At 45.8% G+C, this 17,899-nt stretch overlaps 1 protein-coding gene across 3 annotated transcripts in view; it reads right to left on the bottom strand.

The window, feature by feature from the left end:
* The window catches only part of LRRC71 (leucine rich repeat containing 71), a 1,520,862-nt gene extending 1,504,086 nt beyond the window's left edge, over positions 1–16,776 (bottom strand). For 2 of the 3 annotated variants that reach the window (XM_069604555.1, XM_069604556.1), the window contains exon 1: positions 16,683–16,776. The gene's annotated coding sequence lies outside the window, so the exon portion shown is untranslated. The remainder of the gene's footprint in view (positions 1–16,682) is intronic. The other variant, XM_069604558.1, reaches the window with a different exon arrangement.
* Positions 16,777–17,899: the final 1,123 nt, after the last annotated feature.

Raw genomic sequence — 17,899 nt, forward strand, 5'->3', positions numbered from 1 at the left:
TCACTAAGTGTTTTAGTGTTCCGATTTGAGAATGATGTTTACAAAATTGACATTTAAGGGACGGTGTAGGATTCGCTCGATTCCAATGCTTAGTGTGTTCAAGAGTGAGGAACTGGTTTAGTTTGAATCATTAGATAGATGGTACGCATTATTTGACAGGGAAAACATGTGAGATACATCTGCCTGGGAAGTCTCTTGCGGATGAATTTAGCGTATTCTTGGTCTTCTGAGAGAGTTACAAGTTGTTTGATGGTACTGATCCAGTCAAACTCAAACAGTTTCCTTTTGGTATAAGCAGAACGTTGTATATGGTCACTAGGAATCATGGTAATATTGTGCATGATAGATTTCATATAACTGTCAAAGCGTGCCATGGAGGGGGGCTTGCAAATTCTACGCAACTTGGCAAGATCTACATACAAAGAATCAAAGAATTTCTTGGAGGTTGAAGAATGCGCGCATAGATGTTCAATTGCCTCCATTTGAATCGGGTATAAAGTGAGTAGAGACCCAATTCATACAAGATGCAGCCATTAGGTGTTGCATTAGCCAAGGCCAGTGTTTTCTTCCACATTTGTGCTTGGATGGAATTAAGAATTTGATCTATATCGCACAAACACAGATCCAAACCATATAGAATAATGGATTCAGCTTTAAGTGAATAAAAGTCTATAGCGGGTAGTAAAGAGAATTTACAAAGTCTTCGATAAATGACGATTAATTGCGCCGTCAACTGTCTAGATTTGATGTTTAAAGAATTGTGCCAATTGGCCACAGAAGACATATCTGACAAACTGTATCCAAAGTAGCAAATACTAGGAGATAAGTCTATGGAAGAGCCATGAAGAGTCCAAGTGAATGAGGGAAGTTTTTTCTTGCTACCCGAAAAGATGAGAATTTTGGATTTGGCAGGATTAACCTTAAGGTTGAACTGAGTGGCATATGAAGCAAATCAGTTTATTCTGAAGCCCGTAAGGCGTTCTGTCAAAAAAGATAAGGTCATCTGTGAATGCCAACCAATGCAGTCACAGATGACCCACCCTAACCGGATAAGTTGTAATGGTAGACCATAGAGCGTCTATATCAGAAATGTACAGATTAAAAAGAGTAGATGCAAGATTGCACCCCTGCTTGACCCCAATATACGTTGGGATGTCATCAGTAAGATTGCCAGCCTGGTTGATGCAAACTTTAAAAGGAACTTCCACGATGAAGCATGGCGATGATGTGAACAAGAAAGAGAGGGCAGCCTAGTTTTTCCACTTTGATCCACAGCATATTGCGAATGACAGGATTAAAAGCAGAGGTCATGTCCAGATCCGCCATATAGACAGTTCCAGAAGTGGTGTTTCTTGAGGCCTGGAGTACATGTGCAAGTACTGTGGCATTAAGCAAAATTCCCAGATGTTTTTGGAATCCCGTTTGAAATGATGATAGCAAATCGTGGTCGCGTACACATTGATCCAGTTCATGAAGTAATAGTATAGTGAAGACTTTATAAGATGCATCCATGATGGCAATCGGACGATAGTTTGACGGAATGGAAGGGTCGCCTCTTTTGAAGATTGGAATAATAATAGACGTCAACCATGACCGTGGAGTACAATTGGAATGAAAAATGTTCTCGAATTTGATCTTAAGAACATCGGCCCGGAAGACGGCGTCAGTCTTGAGGACACAAGCCGGGATGCCATGTCGACTTGACATCATGCTTACAAAGATGTTGTATAATAGTCTGATTGTCGGCACAGTACATCTTAAATTTTAAATTCTTTATCAGGTTTTTATAAAAATTGAAGAATATTTTTTTTGCGAGAGAAAATATTAGCCCACGATGAAGATTTTTTACCTAGAATTCTTAAGCTTTTGTTTTTATTCTGTTTTAAGATGGCTATTTCTCGAAGATAGTTATGTTTATGAACATGACAATTATCTTGTTTGTGATCAGATATAGATAGAACCTGACAACAAATAAGAAAATAATTTTGTTCTTCAATGAATTGAATGTCTTTAGCTGAATAACAGCCTTGCAGGTTATTGAGCTATGTGTTTTTGAGAAGAGATATCAGTTGTCTACAAGGTTTGGGATTCCAATGAACCGCAATGCCAGGACGCTGGATTTCAATAAGAGTAAGCACTGGATGTTGAGAGTTGTGTTTGCATGATATTTCCAGGTCAAGCGAAATAACAATGGTAACTGTAGCCCACTGCTGTGGATGTTGTGGGTTGACAACGAAAAAGAAGGTTACGAGGATACAAAGTAATAATGGTCTAGTAGGTTGAGCCTCGATGCCAAGTAAATGGCAAAGTATTGCAAGCTCTTGGGACAAGTTGGAGGTTCCAGGTGCCAAGGAAGTGAAATCAGTTTTGGCCTCCTGAGAATAATAGCCAATAAAACAATGAGGCTGTGCAAGATCCAAAGTAGTGATATTTCCACAATTAGTATTGAAATCACCTGCAAGAATAACTTTGTGGTCAGTATTGGAGAGTAATGCATTCTGCAAAAGCTTATCGAGCTGGTCAGAAAGGTAAAACCAATCCGTACTGGCAGGGTTCCAGTAAATAGAGAGAAGTAGGATTGAGTGTGACAACAAGGTGTCAGGTGAAAATTCAACTGTCAATAAAGCCTCAGAAAAATGAATCCAGCATTAAAGTTGTTGTGTATAAGAATTGCCAACCCACCAGTAGGGCGACCAATGGCACCTTTTTTTAGCTTTTGCTGTATATGAGGTGTAACCATCGATGCAGAAATGTTGAAAACACATAGTTTCTTTAATAAATATAATGGAAGGGGAAAAGAAAAATGGGGTGGATCCTGAAGCAAGTAGAAATGTTGTTAAAGCCACAGGAATTCCATGTGTGAAAGATCAAGTTAGAGCAGCTACGATTTGGGGGAAGTATTGGTCTGGGTTATGATTGTCTTCAAAGGGTACTCGACCCAAAACCAGTCCTGAATGCTAGACACAATAGAAGTGACCTGAGCTATAAGCGCCGGATTAAGCAGAGGAGACTCTTGGTTATTTAACTGACCGTTGTTGGGGATCACTGGGGCAGGGGGTTGAAATTCAAGAAAGAGAAGAGCATCCACTTCTGAATCAAAAGGAGATAACTGAATGCCCAAAAGGGCAAGATCGACACAGTGATTCCAAATTAATTTTAAGATAATCCTTGATTGAAGATGACAAATCATTCTTTGGTTGTTTTCTATGGGCAATATAAGCCAGTTAATGTCATCAGAATGAAGGATTCTTAAACTGGGAACGTGGTTGAGAATCTTCAATAAAAAGGAGCAATTAAGATGATAAACTCCATTTAGCTTCAGATCACTTGTCCACCCCAAGATTGTTGAAGTTTTATCATTAATTTCCTGAGTAGGCACTTTATTGAGAATTGAAGAAGAATCAGGATTAGCACCATTCAAGGCCGGCATGCCAGGTGCAGGAAGGAGACTGCCCTGAATGGCAGCTGAATAAACAGCTATCCTATCAGAATGACAATTAACTGGAACGCGAGGAATAGTTTCATCCGAAGTACAAGGTAAGCTATCTATGTCTTGAGAACAGGCAGCCAAACCGGTATCGCAGATCTTGGAACCCTGAATATTGGAGGCAGAGGGTATATTGTGCACGATAGTTGATCGATGAGAAGTTTTTTTTAGAAGTAATGGGATACAAATGTGAAAGCTGCAATTGCTTAACGGCTCCATTGTCCTTCAATAAAATTGCAGAGTTTTTAAAGGAGTCATGAAGTTGTATTTTTGGAAGTGGAGTATTCTCATTGTTGTTGCCTTTTGGATTTTTTTTTTCTTATTAGACATAGTGGCCATAAAAACAGCGGCGGACACGGGTTGCACAGAAGAATTGGGGACCTCCAAAAGCGCTCTACTTTCATCATTCAGTTGTGACAAATCCAAGATTTTGTTTTCCGCTGAAAGGTTAGAGCTTTGAGGGGTTGGAAATGCGAGCGAAAGCTTTAGAATTGGACTGGTTTTAAGTTTTCTTTATTTCATTGGTCACACGCCTCTTGGCAGCTCGCATTTCCAATCTCCTTTGTTTGCGAGATAAAAAGTGAGAAGAGGAATTAGTGTCGATAGATGACAACTAGGTATCTATGCCTAATTCTAAATCCGGATTAGTGGCTTGATCGATGATCAACCAGTGGAGAGGGACTGTTAGGATCAACGCATGCCACCTCTGCAGCCATTGGCGTTGTTTGGTGGCTGCTGGAATCAGTGTGCCCACTTGGGTTAGAGTGTCAAGGGGGAGGCAGTGTTGAAGATCCATGATTTTCTGTGCATTAATATTAATGCAGTCCCAGAATTCTCTCAAATTCCAAGGACAAATGGCATCAGACAGCAGATTGGAGTGACATACTGCTGCTGCATACGAGGGCTTAGACAACAAGGGCGTGGAAGTGCGGAGTTCGGTTTGAGTTGTCGTTTACCGTAATCCTGTAATTAAAGTAGGAGAAGTGGTTTGAGTTGTATTTCCTGGTCGTGTGGGTTGGGTTTGAGAGGCTAGAGAGACAAGTGTGGCCTCTGCAGTAGTGCCTCGGTTGGTGCGTTGTGTAGGGGGGAAGTGTTTGATGAGCGTACATAAATCCCTCCAACCGATTGAAGCTTATGCAAAACCTCAGATAGGTTGGATTGCATTTGGCGATTATGGCTATGCGTAAGGTTATGCCCCTTATCTAGAAGATTCAAAATTTTTGTTAGAACAGGAAAAGAATATGTTTCAGAAGAAGACAAGTCCAGAAATAGATCTTTTTGGGGTGCGGATTGATGGGCATGAGACTTCTCTAGATTGGGATGGGGGGCATGAAACGTCTCTAGATTGGGATGGGGCATGTCGCTGGAGTGAGCCAACGGGGCAGAAGGAGGTTGCCGATCAGTGTTTTTGAAATCCAGGTATGAGTCACTACTGGGAACCATGATGGCATCCTCCTCACCTGTATTAATGTGTGGCAAACTTGAATTTGATGGCAGTTGGGTGGTAGAGGTAGGTAAATTGTGCTCTCTAGGCTGTCGCTGTCTTTGTGATGAGACAGCGGGAGAGAATAAATGAACATTGTCAATGTTATCATGAGGAAATACATGGTTCCAAAGAAAGACAAACTCGCTTGCCCAATTCCTCCATGATTGCTGGTGCCTGAAAAGATACATCTGACACAGAGTAATTAACATTACGTACAATTTGGGTTTCTTGTGCGAGCAAGTTGGTGCAAGAGAATGTATGATGGTGATCTATTACAAAGGGGAAATTGATATTGTATGCGTCTTGAAGAGAAAAGGTGGACGCACCATTGTTGCAAGAAAAAGAACTATGAACTTGTGCGTGCGAAAAATTTGGAATGTCACCAGTATCTTTAGTTGGGGTGAGAGTAACCTTTCCAGTGAAACTTTAGGACACACTGAACTCTTGTCAATGTGATCAGAAATTAAGTTAAAGTGTGGAGTTTGGTTAAGGGTAGGGTTAGTGTTTACAGAGAAGACGGAAATTGGCAAGGCGGCAGCTTTTGATATATCTGCTCGCTGGCGTCCGCTTCTAAGACCTCCCTGACATAATGAAGATATAAGGGTTCAACTAATTTACAAAATAAATGAAATATAAAAGGCAGAGGCACCTCACAACAATTACAAGTCAACCTATGAAAGGCTTACTTTCAGTACAGATGCACAACATGCAGCGTTAGGAAATAACACGTAATATTTTCCCAACTGAGCCAACGTAAAGCATGCGTTCAGTAGACAAAAGCAAGCAGTTACTTGACAAGCAAAACATCCGTGGCGAGAAGGATGAAAACAAGCCGCTACATAGGGTTGCTAAATAGTCAAAGGGTTGATAGAAGGAATATCAGCAAATCGTAAAGGAGTATTAGCACATTTGAAATGCAAGCAAGTGGATCACGTCGCACAAGAAAATGCTCGTGAGACGGTTATCAGAAAAGTGCACTACTATAACAACAAAGGTGGCAGCGCTGCCCGAGTAAAACAAATCAAAATTGGAGTTATTGCGCGGTAAAAATAAACAGATTTATCGTGCGAGAACGATAACTTTGCATCTGAGGAGGTATCCACTATGAATAGCTCCAACAGTATAATGACAACCAAATGAAGCTTACCAATACAGTGAAGGTATGTAGAGCCCCGTCCCCAATCCAAACAAACCCCCAACAGTCTCCTAACAGGTACTTCTATGCACTTCACAGGGCGTATTGCTCGAGAGCTTGTGTTTGGACTGCTTTGTTTATCTCAATCATGTTTGCACCATTATCATACACCTGAAAACAGCAGTTGTCCATCTCTAGACCGCATTCTGACATTTCAGAATACAGAAGGTTTGCAAGTCTTTCACCTGATGTGTTATCTGCAGGGCGATACCCTATAAAATATTCTTTCACAGAAATGTCTTTGCCTGTTATATCCACAATTCTTACAGTGTAAGACAGTTGGTTGGTGTGGCCTATATCTGGAGTACAATCCAAAATAACAGAAATATTTTGCAGCCTTCACCCTTTGTAAAATTGCATTCTTTACTTGAGAGCCATTAAACTAATTGGTTCATTCTGAATGACGTTTCCGCAATAGTGACTGTGGATCTCTTGTGAGGTCACTCAATGCAAATGATCCATCATGATCGGATCAAATTTCCCTAGTAGTTCAACAAGTCCTAACACATTTCCATTGTTTGGATTAAGTAACTTGCCTTTCTGTCCAAAAATAATTTGGCATTACGTGGCTCTTGAAACAACAACTGACATTATTTCAAGCACAGCCCGCCAATCCTTGGTCTCTGCCTGTATTTGATCTTGCATGAGAGAATCAATACCAATATGTCCCGTGGGGCACCTTTCAGCAGCCACCCACTTGCCACTGGATTTGGCATGTTCAGGAGACCCTTAGTGCATTTTCAAATAGTTACCAATATGCTTCCAGTTATTAATACCATCACTACCAAGTTTTGATTTTGGCATAGGGTCAAAAAGCCTACAGCAAAAACGGTAGACTATCAGTCAAAATAGAATATTGCAGCCATAGCCTGGCGTTTCTTTGTTAGGTAATACCCTGAACCCATATGAAGAAGAAGGGTGCCTATTTTTGTAATCCTTTGGGGAGCAATCACCAACCTAGCCATTGAGCACAATCACCTGATCATCCTCAGAGATTTCAACACCAGGTTCGATGAAGAAACCACAGCCACACAAAAATCTCTAACCAGCCAAATAGCAACAATGGAACTACATCAACTAGTCAAAGGAGCAACCCATGCAGCAGGACATACACTAGACGCAATCTTCGCCAACAAAAAACTCATTACCACGGCGCACCCAATTCAGATCCTCTGGAGCGAACACTTCATCATTCCCCTCAAAATCACACTGGCCACTCCAATAACCAAGCAACAGGACAAGCAACCAATCATCATGAAAAGAAACGGAGAACAATCAAAAACTCCAACTTAATTGAAATAATGGAACTCAGCAAACCACAAGCAACAACTATGGATGAAGCTGACCAGGACATAAAAATAGAACTACTCAACAATTGACGAGATCGCCAAAGAAAAACCTTTTACCACTTCACGCAAAAGAGAAACAGCAAAATGGTTTACCCCACTATTCAGCACCATGAAAAGGAAAAACCGAACTTGAACTAGAATGGATGATCAAAAAAGACTGCGAAAAGAAATTCAAATTTCAACAACACACCCACTCATATAAAAATGAAATACAAAAAGCTAAAAGGAAATACTATGGCAACAGAATCTTCAAAGTACCAAACACCCAAAAAGAACTCTTTAAAATCATAAAAAAAATAAAAAATCCACCTGGCTGCAACAACACGCCAATACCATAGAAGAAACTATGCAATGACCTTGCAGGCCATTTCAAAAACAAAAATCAAGACCATCCAACAGACCATACAAAACAGACCATGCGAACACAATATGGAACCCACCCACCCCTACGAGGAATGCCCGAACAAACTCCTAAGCTTCCCCCAAATATTAGTGGAGACATTTGTCAAACTGGTAAATCAAAGCAACAAAACAGGCTCCCCCATGGATCCCTGCCCCCCTGACATATAAAAAACAATCCTCTCACAAGGATCACCCATGGAATACCACAGAACGTATTGAATCTTTCAATCTCAACAGGGAAAGTGCCACAATCCTTCAATTCAGCATATATAAGGCCGATCCTAAAGGATACAGAAGGAAACACAGAGGATCTCTCCAATTGCAGACCCATCTCTCCAATTACAGACCCATCTCCAACATCCCGTACCCAGCTAAACTGCTGTAAACACACATATATAGAACAACCCAAGAATTAATAGAAGAGCACCGCCTGTTGGACTAGGCACAAGTAGGCTTTAGATCAATGAGAGGAACGGAATTAGCGCTTCTCTCAATATGGAATGATCTAACGGCAAATGCAGACTCAGACAATAGTACCGCTTTGATACTTCTAGGTCTCTCTGCAGCATTCAACACAGTTAACCACGACATCCCCATCATAAGCTTGGAAGAAATCATCACCGACCGTGCCTTACTAAGGATCAAATCCTACCTAACAAATAGAACAGAAACCATATGGATCAAACCTTTCAATTCCAACCCAATAGAATCCTCATGCGGAGTACTGCAAAGATCATCTTTCTCCCCATTATTATTCAACATCTACCGGTCTCAAATAATCAAGATCATTAAAAGGCACGGCCTCGCCTGTAAGAACTACGCTGATGACACACAAATAGTCTACGAAATACAAGACACACAAGAAGAAAACACAACATTAGAGAACTGCCTTTGTGAAATATACAACAGGATGAACTCTAACTGCCTCAAACTCAACCCAGGCAAAACAGAAATAATGATCATCACAAAAAACGGAGGAGACAACCACTACATCCTCTGGCCAATGGAACTTGGTACAACCCCAAACCCATCGTCGATTTTAAAAAACCTGGGAGTCCTGATGGACAACAAACTTACTCTAGAGCCACAAGTAAACGCTCTAATCAAGAAATGCTTCTTTCTCCTGCGAACGGTAAAAAGGATCCTACCATTCCTGTCATTGGCCAACAAAACACTCACTGTCATCGCTCTCATGTCCAGAGTAGACTACGCTCTGAATCGGCAGATGGGGTAAAAGGGTAGTCTGGAAAGTCCTCGGTTTGCGAGAGGCAATAACTTTTGGTTCAGAGAATGGGTTGCTTGAATAAGGACCATATGGCACATTGTTTACAGTGTTTCCTTTCAATTACATCTCACCAATGACCTCAAACAGATCAAATCGGGTCAGATTGTTGAGCAGTTTCTGGAGTGCCGTTTGCCATTTGAAAGTCACTTTTAAAGCGATGGTGCCATCAGATAGTTCTATTTGTGCAGAAGTAAAGGACAGAAGGTTTCGATCACAGCCTCTGACTCATTTCACATAGCCATACAGTGGAAACATCCTACTTATCTACAGTAAAGATGCCAGCCTCCTGATCAAATAGGCAGGCAGCATCTGATCAGAAACTCAATCGATACTTTATTGCTCAACTGAATGGTCTTTGTTTTAACCATTAAGAAAGCAAAAACTGAAATGGAACAATAAAGAGGTGAGGAACCAGAACACTACAGAAGCGCTGGCGAGCTTCGTTACGAGGCCAGAGTGAAGGAAGGCACTAAGGTAAATAAAAAGCATGGTGTGGCCTGACGGTAAGAGCATCCCTCACTTCACCTAGTACCAACTTCCCACATAGGCTGTAGCCTGACTACTGGCACATCTATGAGCTTTCTCTTTGCAGTACCCGGAGGGTGCTCTGTGCCAAAGGAAAGTACTAGTCAGCAAACAACTCTTTTGACATAACATCACAAGGAGGCATTCAGCTGATGTGAGCTCAGAGGGCTGGACTCCACTTCATAGAGTCCTCCTGCAGCCCTGGAGCTTAGCCAATTTGCACATTCGCTGTGCATTTCACAGCAAATGTGATACAGCGGTCTCTACCCGGTCCTGGTCACAGTGCTCTCTCCCGGTTACATTTCAACTACTCCTCCTACTGCGAGTCACATCTACCCCTACTCTCAGCTCTCTTCCATCTCACTCTTGCCCTTTAACCACCCATTGCCTCCCCTTCTCACATGCAATCTCTGCCCCTGTTTTGCTTCCACTATAGGGCCTATATTTTCCTCTTTCATTCCCCCTTTCTTAATCTTGCTTTCCTCAACTTTTCCTTGGCCATCTCGTTTTCTGTCCCACTTTGTTTGTTCGTTTAATCCCTTTCACTCTGTCTGCATGGCCGTCCTTATTTGAGCCTTACAGCCGCTGGGCATAATCTCTTACAGCGAAAGACACCTTACATGTGGTCACTTATTAAATGGCAGAAACCTCTGTAAATAGAAGTGGAACCCATTCAGTATACCATCCGTCCATCGCACATGGCCTTCAGGGGACTGTGTAGAACTTTTCAAAGTAATTCAACCCACAGGACAGGATCTCAAGTAGTCCAATTTCTGGACTGAAATAATAAACCTCATATCAGATTGCATTCTGGTACTCATAGGCCTGTTTATATAACCTTTACAAGAATGCAAAATGAAACGCATACAAATGACAGATCCCTGTAAAAGTGGGTAGAGAGTGCTTCTTCTGCCTATTTTAAAGAAATAAGAGTGTGGAAAAGGCATGTGACAAAAAAGTGGGCATTGGTCTAAGTGCATTACTAGTGGTCACATATTCACACTTCAAAATTATTTTCTATGCAGATTACTGTTGTGCAGCAGAAAACATTTACATCTGTCCATGCGAGGGGCTCACCCTATAGGGCCAGTTACACATGCATGTAAACCTCCAGAGATCTTTGCACTGCCTGCGTTTTCGAATTCTGCCCAGAACCTTTCTGCCCATCATCTTTGTCCTGCCGATGAAATGAGTACCATTTTGCTGTTCTAAACAATGAAATAAAGATATACCATCAAAGCTCAAACTCGGATCTTCTCCGCGGGACAGAGAAAAAGCAAACAAACCGTCTCTTCAAATATATTCCCCTTTGGTTTGTGGGGCACTTTACCATAGGCTCACATGTACACAGCGAAGGTTCACCCGGTCGAAATATCCTAGCTGCACAACTGCAGCCAACTCATTACGAGAAAAGACTCCCGCCAGGACGAAGAACAATTTGCATGGGGATAAAACTTCAATGGACCCATGACAAGAAGTGTAATTAGTTCCATGTGTTCCTGCCCCGAATCCTAACTCTAAACAAATGAAGTTCCCCGAACTGCAGAAAATAGTACCAAGTTTCAAACCTGTCCAATTAAAACCAACAAAGAAGAAATGTTGCAGCTGAAAGTGCCCAGAACAGCCGCAACTTCCAATATAAGCTTTCAACTCTGAGTAATGTTTCTGCCATTTAGACTTTTTTTTTGGGACAGAACAGAGCGAAGCTATGGTCTGCCATTTACCCTTTCAGGTGTGCAACACATTCTAAAGGGAAAGCAGGAACACAGCAAAGCAGATCCAATACACGCACTCGATCCACCCAAGGCAGGCATCTAACCATTGGCAAAAAAACCTGGGCTATGAAATTGTGAAACAAAATATTCCTATTTACCCGTTCTTGTCCAGAACACAGTCTGAACTATGCAAACTACTATTTGAGCACCAGCCGAATGCCATGTACACAGTTTAAAGGAACATTTTCTAAAATGTTAACAGAAGAATTGGGCTGTACCTACCTTCTTTCTGAGTAGTTCTGCACACAAGTGAGTCAGGGAGGGAATGCAGTCTTCTTTCTTTGTGCACGGGTCTGGGTAGAAAGCAATTGGAGTGTCGGGCGAGAAGCCGGGAACGCTCAAAAGCAGCCTTCTTTTTTCCTCTGTGGTGTGTTGTTCCTGCTTGATTACAAAGGCGGGCGGTCACCAGGAAAAGCGCCCTTTTATGCCCATTCCCCCACCCCCAGTAGTGCGAAAGTTCAGAGAGCCTCCAACTTCCGTAACGTTATGCAAGTACTATCTGACTGCAAGTTAGCAGTTGCCGCTACTGTACTGCGGCTACTCTCCCCACGGCAATCACGCCCCACACCCAGGGAAATTTCGCCCTCCAGGTACCTGGCAATTGCACCCTGGGCTTCGCCCGGGTCAAGAAACGGGCCTTTTTTATTATATATTTATTTATTTTTACATTTATAAAGCGCTCACACAGCCCGTGGGCATCGAGGCGCTGTTACAGGAATTGTTTTTTTTTCTTCTTAGTTGCGTAATTGTTTTTTTTTTGTCTTAGTTACGTATTTATAACGCGCTTAAACACCCAGAGGTATCTAAGCGCGGACCCGGGGATCAAACCTGTGTTGCTTCGTGTCGTCTTGCTTCCAAGACGCGTACGCTGCCGCTGAGCTATCCTCCCGGGACGAGTAGTCACTTACAGCAGAGCAGGGTCTGTGTAGTAGCTGCACAGCAGTTACTGCGTCTGTGAGCGTTCCAGAGCCTGAACCTTAACCATACCTGCCTAACCTCTGGGTTTAACCCAGAGTCTCCGGTTTTTACGCTCTTCGTCAGGTCTCCAGGGAAGAGCGTGGAGTCTCTTCGCCCCCTTCCGATTGGCTACAAAAGACCACTGGTGTTGCATGGTAACCCCTCCTGGGAGCATGGTAGCTCCCAGGATGTTGTAATGGATCACGTGGCAGTAGCCACGTGACCAACATAATAAAAGAAGCAAGCCGCTTCCGGCTCGTCAGCCACTCCATCTTGAGGCTCCGGTGTCATTCCTTTGTCAGCACCATGGTGGTGCTGCACTGTAGTAGCTGGGCCCAAGGACGGGGCCCAGCTGGAGGACGGTGCCCCTGCCGGGCAACGCCGTCCCTGTGGGTCCCCCTAACCCTGTGAGGCGGGTTGGGGTGGTGACCCTGGCCTGGGTGCCCCCAGAGCCGGGGCCGCGGTGAGCCGGGTGCCCCCGGCCACATGTGGAGCTCTGGTGGTCCGGAGCGGGTGGTGTGACTCCTCACCCTTGAGTCTGGGGCGTGCAGGCCGCACCAGTGTGTCCTGTCGGGTGTCCCCCGACCTGAGTATGGGGCTGCCCGGTGACCCGGAGCAGCCCCCAACAATGGCGACAAGGATATGGGCCCCGCATGCCCTGACAATGAGATGGTGAGGCGGGCCCAACTCCAACTGGGCCCGCGAAGATAAGATGGTGGGCGAGCTGCCTGCCCATCCCTGGAGGGAGACGGAAGAATTCTGCGGCATTGGCCGCATGGGTGGCTGCGCCCCTCCCCCACCTTGGATGCGGACTCTGCTGCAATAAGGGAGGGGAGAAACAGATGAGGCAGGCCCCAGGGGTGTGGATCTGTGCCCACGGAACGATTATGCAGGCGGCGGATGAGCCGAAACGGGGGTGCCGTTTTCCCCTGTACCCGCCGCGGTGAGGAGCGCCAAAGGAGGAAGGGGAGGCGCTGCCCCTCCCCCACCAGCGAGGAGCGGCAAACATTGCCACAAGAAAAGATTGATGGCAGCCCAATTCCAACTGGGCTCGCGAAAGAACAAAAGGAAAGCAGCGTTATCCGTGTGAGATGCTGCGCTCTCTCCTCACTGGTGCAGCTGTATGCGCGGTGCCTGCCGCGAGGAGATGGGCGACCATCCCCTGGGAAGGGGGCTGCCGGGCGGTGGTGGCTGCAGGTGAGCCCCGGCCCCCAACACGAGGTGGGCCCAGCGCCATTTTCCCCCGTACCTCCCCCCAGGGACCGAAGTGTGCTCCGGACCGGGGAAGGAAAAATGGAAAGTGCTCCAACCGGAGCTGAGGAAAAGAACTGTGCCGCCCAGCACCGCAATGAGGAGGCGCTGCTCCTCCCCCACCCGCAAGCCGCGGGTTTGAAGAGCGGCATACATCGCCGTATGGTAAACAATGATGCGGGCCCAACTCCAACTGGGCCCGCAAACGAAACAAGACTGGTGCTACCTCCCCGTCCCTGCTGTGTGGAGGAAGATGCGCTTTGTGCCGCGACAAAGGAAAGGCGGGCTGGTGCCCGTGAAGGAGGAGACACCCCGCCCTATCTGCAGGAAGCAAGCGGCATCCGCCGCGTGGGGAGGGTTTGGCCACTGCCCTAGGATGCCCCACCCGTGTGGAGAAGTGGTCTGCGGCGTCGGCCACACTGGGAAGACAAGGTGGCTGCGTGAGCTACTCCCCCATCTAACGGGGGACTGCCCGCGGCCTCAGTCGCAGGAAACAAAGGGAAGGCGGCGCTGCGGCGTGGGCGCGTCCCCGCCCATGGAGAAGAACTGCACCGGCCCCATACCAGACCTGGGCCCCTCGGGTGATTAAGGCGGGAGTGCTCCGTCCCCCCCCTCCCGCTGCAAGGGACAAAGTAAGGGGCACAATGATCACCTTGCCTCCAGTGTTTTCCTGTCATCTGCCCCATTAGGGATGGGAGGTGCAATAAGGGGCCCGCCGCCAGGATGCCATCACAGGTGCCCCAGATCATGGACCTGGCCAGTATGGCCCCTGGTGTCCCCATGTGCAGTGGGGTCGGCCCCGGAACAGTGCAACCATCGGGCTCCCACCGGCATCCGGTCTCGATTTCATCCACCTACAGACTAGGCCGATGTGGCCCCTGGTGCCCCCAGGTACGGCTTTGCCGGCCCGCGTGACTCTGGTGATGGTCCGAGGGGACCTTGGTGCGGACTCAAGCTGGCCTACTGCAGCTCCACGATGGCGGAATATGTACATTGTCACCGACCCCCACCCCTGAAGACTCGGGGCCTGCAGAGACTGGGTTGCGTAACATGGCCCTATGGGTGGGCAGAGCGTCCTGTGGTGCCAGTAGCTTGCATCAGTGTTGTGGAATGGTGAAACCACTCACCCAGGTTAATAAAGGGTGTATTAGTAGAGTGGTTCTAGGAGTAGTGGTGTGTAGTGTTTGTAAGTTCGTTTTGTTGTTATTAAAAAATGGAGTGGTGTTGCATGGTAACCTCTCCTGGGAGCATGGTAGCTCCCAGGATGTTGTAATGGGTCACGTGGCAGTAGCCACGTGACCAACATAATAAAAGAAGCGAGCCACTTCCGGCTCGTCAGTCACTCCATCTTGAGGCTCTGGTGTCGTTCCTTTGTCAGCACCATGCTGGTGCTGCACCGTAGTAGCTGGGCCCAAGGACGGGTTCCAGCTGGAGGACGGTGCCCCTGCCGGGCAACGCCATCCGGACGGGGCCCCTACCAGGCAACGCCGTCCCTGTGGGTCCCCCTAACCCTGTGAGGCGGGTTGGGGAGGCGACCCCGGCCTGGGTGCCCCCAGAGCCGGGGCCGCGGTGAGCCGGGTGCCCCCGGCCGTGCGTGGAGCTCTGGTGGTCCGGAGCGGGTGGGGTGACACCCCACCCGTGAGTCTGCGGCGTGTGGGCCGCACCAGTGTGTCCTGTCGAGTGTCCCCCGGCCTGAGTATGGGGCTGCCCGGTGACCCGGAGAAGCCCCCAACAGCTTGCAGCCAATCAGCGACATGGGCGGGAACCAGTAATGCTGTGAATCTGAACTGTCAGTCGTCTCCTGTCCCGCTGACGAGCTCTCCCTCCTCGTTAGCATCCTTCGAGGTGTCGCATCAACCCCCCCCCCTCCACCTGAAACAGAGTAAGCTTCCCCCGCCTTTCCAGTCTGTTCTCGCATGCATCGTGTTTTGCCCAATTGTAGTCCAGAATACTCCGCCGATTAGCCTGGAGGTATTAAATAGTAACTACAAACTAAAGGCACAGATGAGGGTGACTTTACCGGTTGGTAAGTGTGCTAGGATCTGTAACCATAGCTCTCAACCTTTTTTGTCAGCAAGGCGGGTGAAAACACCCGATTTTCTTTTTGGCGGGTGAGAGGCCCATAGAAGTGAATGGCCGTATGAAGGACTTGGCGGGTGATTCATCTGCTTTCAAGGCGGGCGACACCCGCCAAAAGCGGGTGAGTTGAGAGCTATGTCTGTAACTGAAGCTCTGTCTTGTGCTTTTTTATGAATACTCGAATGCCAAATAACACACACATGCATACACTACGCGATAGCCACTGGATTAAAGCCTAAAATGGCTCTGTCGACGACGCGGAAAAAGTATTCCCTTGACCAAGTGTATGAAAACTTTGTCAAGCAAAAGAATATATAATTACTCGAGTCTATGATGCAGAAAGGGCACACGCTTCTAATGACATTCAGACATTACATAAAACAAAGACCAGAATGGCTATGGCATTTACAACATGTTACACAGTATTTGTGTTTTAGTATTCGAATACTGGTTGCATAAAATGTAGTTGTTTTGTATTCTACATTTTGTTACGTTCTGTTAACATGTGTGCAGGGCATGGGGCGGAGCCTTGTGCAATTGGGCGGAGTCTTGTGTGGCTTTGGGCGGGGTATCCATCTCAGGGTTTTTGATTTTCAAATGTAGGCAGGTATGACCGTACCGAAATGAGCTTCGGAGCAGCTACTGTGTCTGCGATACCAACAACAGGCTGCCCTATGTCATTTCAAAACCAGTTGTTTAAAAAGTCACGTACTTACAATGTGTAATTTTAACATGTACAATACACCGAATTACAGCATCAACGTGCATTTTCAGAGGTTGCAAAAGGGCTCCTCTTAACAATATAACGAAGGGGTGAGGACGTCTAAGTTAACGGATGCTAAAAGAGATGCATATCAAATTCACTACAACAGCTGGATCACATGCACTCACCTGATGCTGCCTGGAATCAGGACAGGAGAGTTTCGTAAAGGGTAGTGTATAGTTCCCGTCTGAGAAACGCACCATAGCAACGCTCCGCCTCCACTTCATCACGTGGGATGCTCTGCATCACGTGGGTTTCAACGTTCACTTCGTCATCTTTTTTGCACGTGCGGGAAGGCAAGGCATGAGCTGGGTGGACCGGGAAGGCAAGGCGTTTGCCAGAGCGTGAGAGATTACTCCTTTTCAAAGCACATTTCGTATACTTGATTGTTATTTGATGCTTAAATTTGGCTTCAAGTTATCTCATTTTGATTGTTACTTTAAATTAATATCCAAAGCGGCAATATTGGGAAGGGGGTATTTCAGTGTATTTTGGGGGTTTGTAATGTGCATCAGGGGTGAGATGTAATTAAAGTACAGGCGGATTCAGTTGTTTTGGGGGGGGGTTTCATGCAGATGGGTGATTTGCCCGAGGGAGATGTGTTTTATGGAGTGGGGCTGGGCGCAGTGCGTTCCTTCCTTCCCAATGGGACTTCCATGGTACCAGTAAAAGTACAGCAAGTAGTTATCTTCACGCTGGAGAGGGTAGGGGGGTTGGAGGATTTGCTATGTGCAGCAGATGGGGATAGCATACATGCCAACGTTTTAATGCAGCTGGGAGGGAGTTTTTTCAACAGAACTTGGGAGAATTTAATTTTCCCATTTAATTAGGGTTAGAAATATAGAAAATAATTTCGCAGAGGGAAGCTAGGGGCTCTGTGACCTAATCTTCGTGGTGCTCCTTTCCCTAGCCATCACTCGTGCATTTCCTGGCTCTATTTGCTCATCCTGTTTGTTTTCTTCTGTCCTGAAAGGGACACCATGGAAATCAATGGGCCATGAACATCACTGTGGCGGGTAAGGGCGGGGCAACACTGTTGAAAGCAGGCATTCTACATGCTGCACACATTATTGTTGTTCAAATGTGCATTTTACACATTCATAGGAAAAAAGTAATTTCCAAACTCTGAAACGCTGCTGAAACTTGCGTTCACTAGTTTTCTTTGAGATTAATTTTTTTTGTCCAAACACCACACTAATTTGTGTGTCCCTTGTTTTGTGTTTTTATCACAGGTTATAGTTATAAAGATGTTTTGTTTATCAAACTTGTTAATCAAAAATAAATGCTGCAGTTGTGCTGACAGCAGTTATTAGGAAATTAAACTGGTTTCATGGGTGCCAACTTT

The sequence above is a fragment of the Ambystoma mexicanum genome, chromosome 1p, assembly GCF_040938575.1.
Source record: "Ambystoma mexicanum isolate Mex_15411 chromosome 1p, UKY_AmexF1_1, whole genome shotgun sequence".
In the NCBI taxonomy this organism is placed as follows: domain Eukaryota; kingdom Metazoa; phylum Chordata; class Amphibia; order Caudata; family Ambystomatidae; genus Ambystoma; species Ambystoma mexicanum.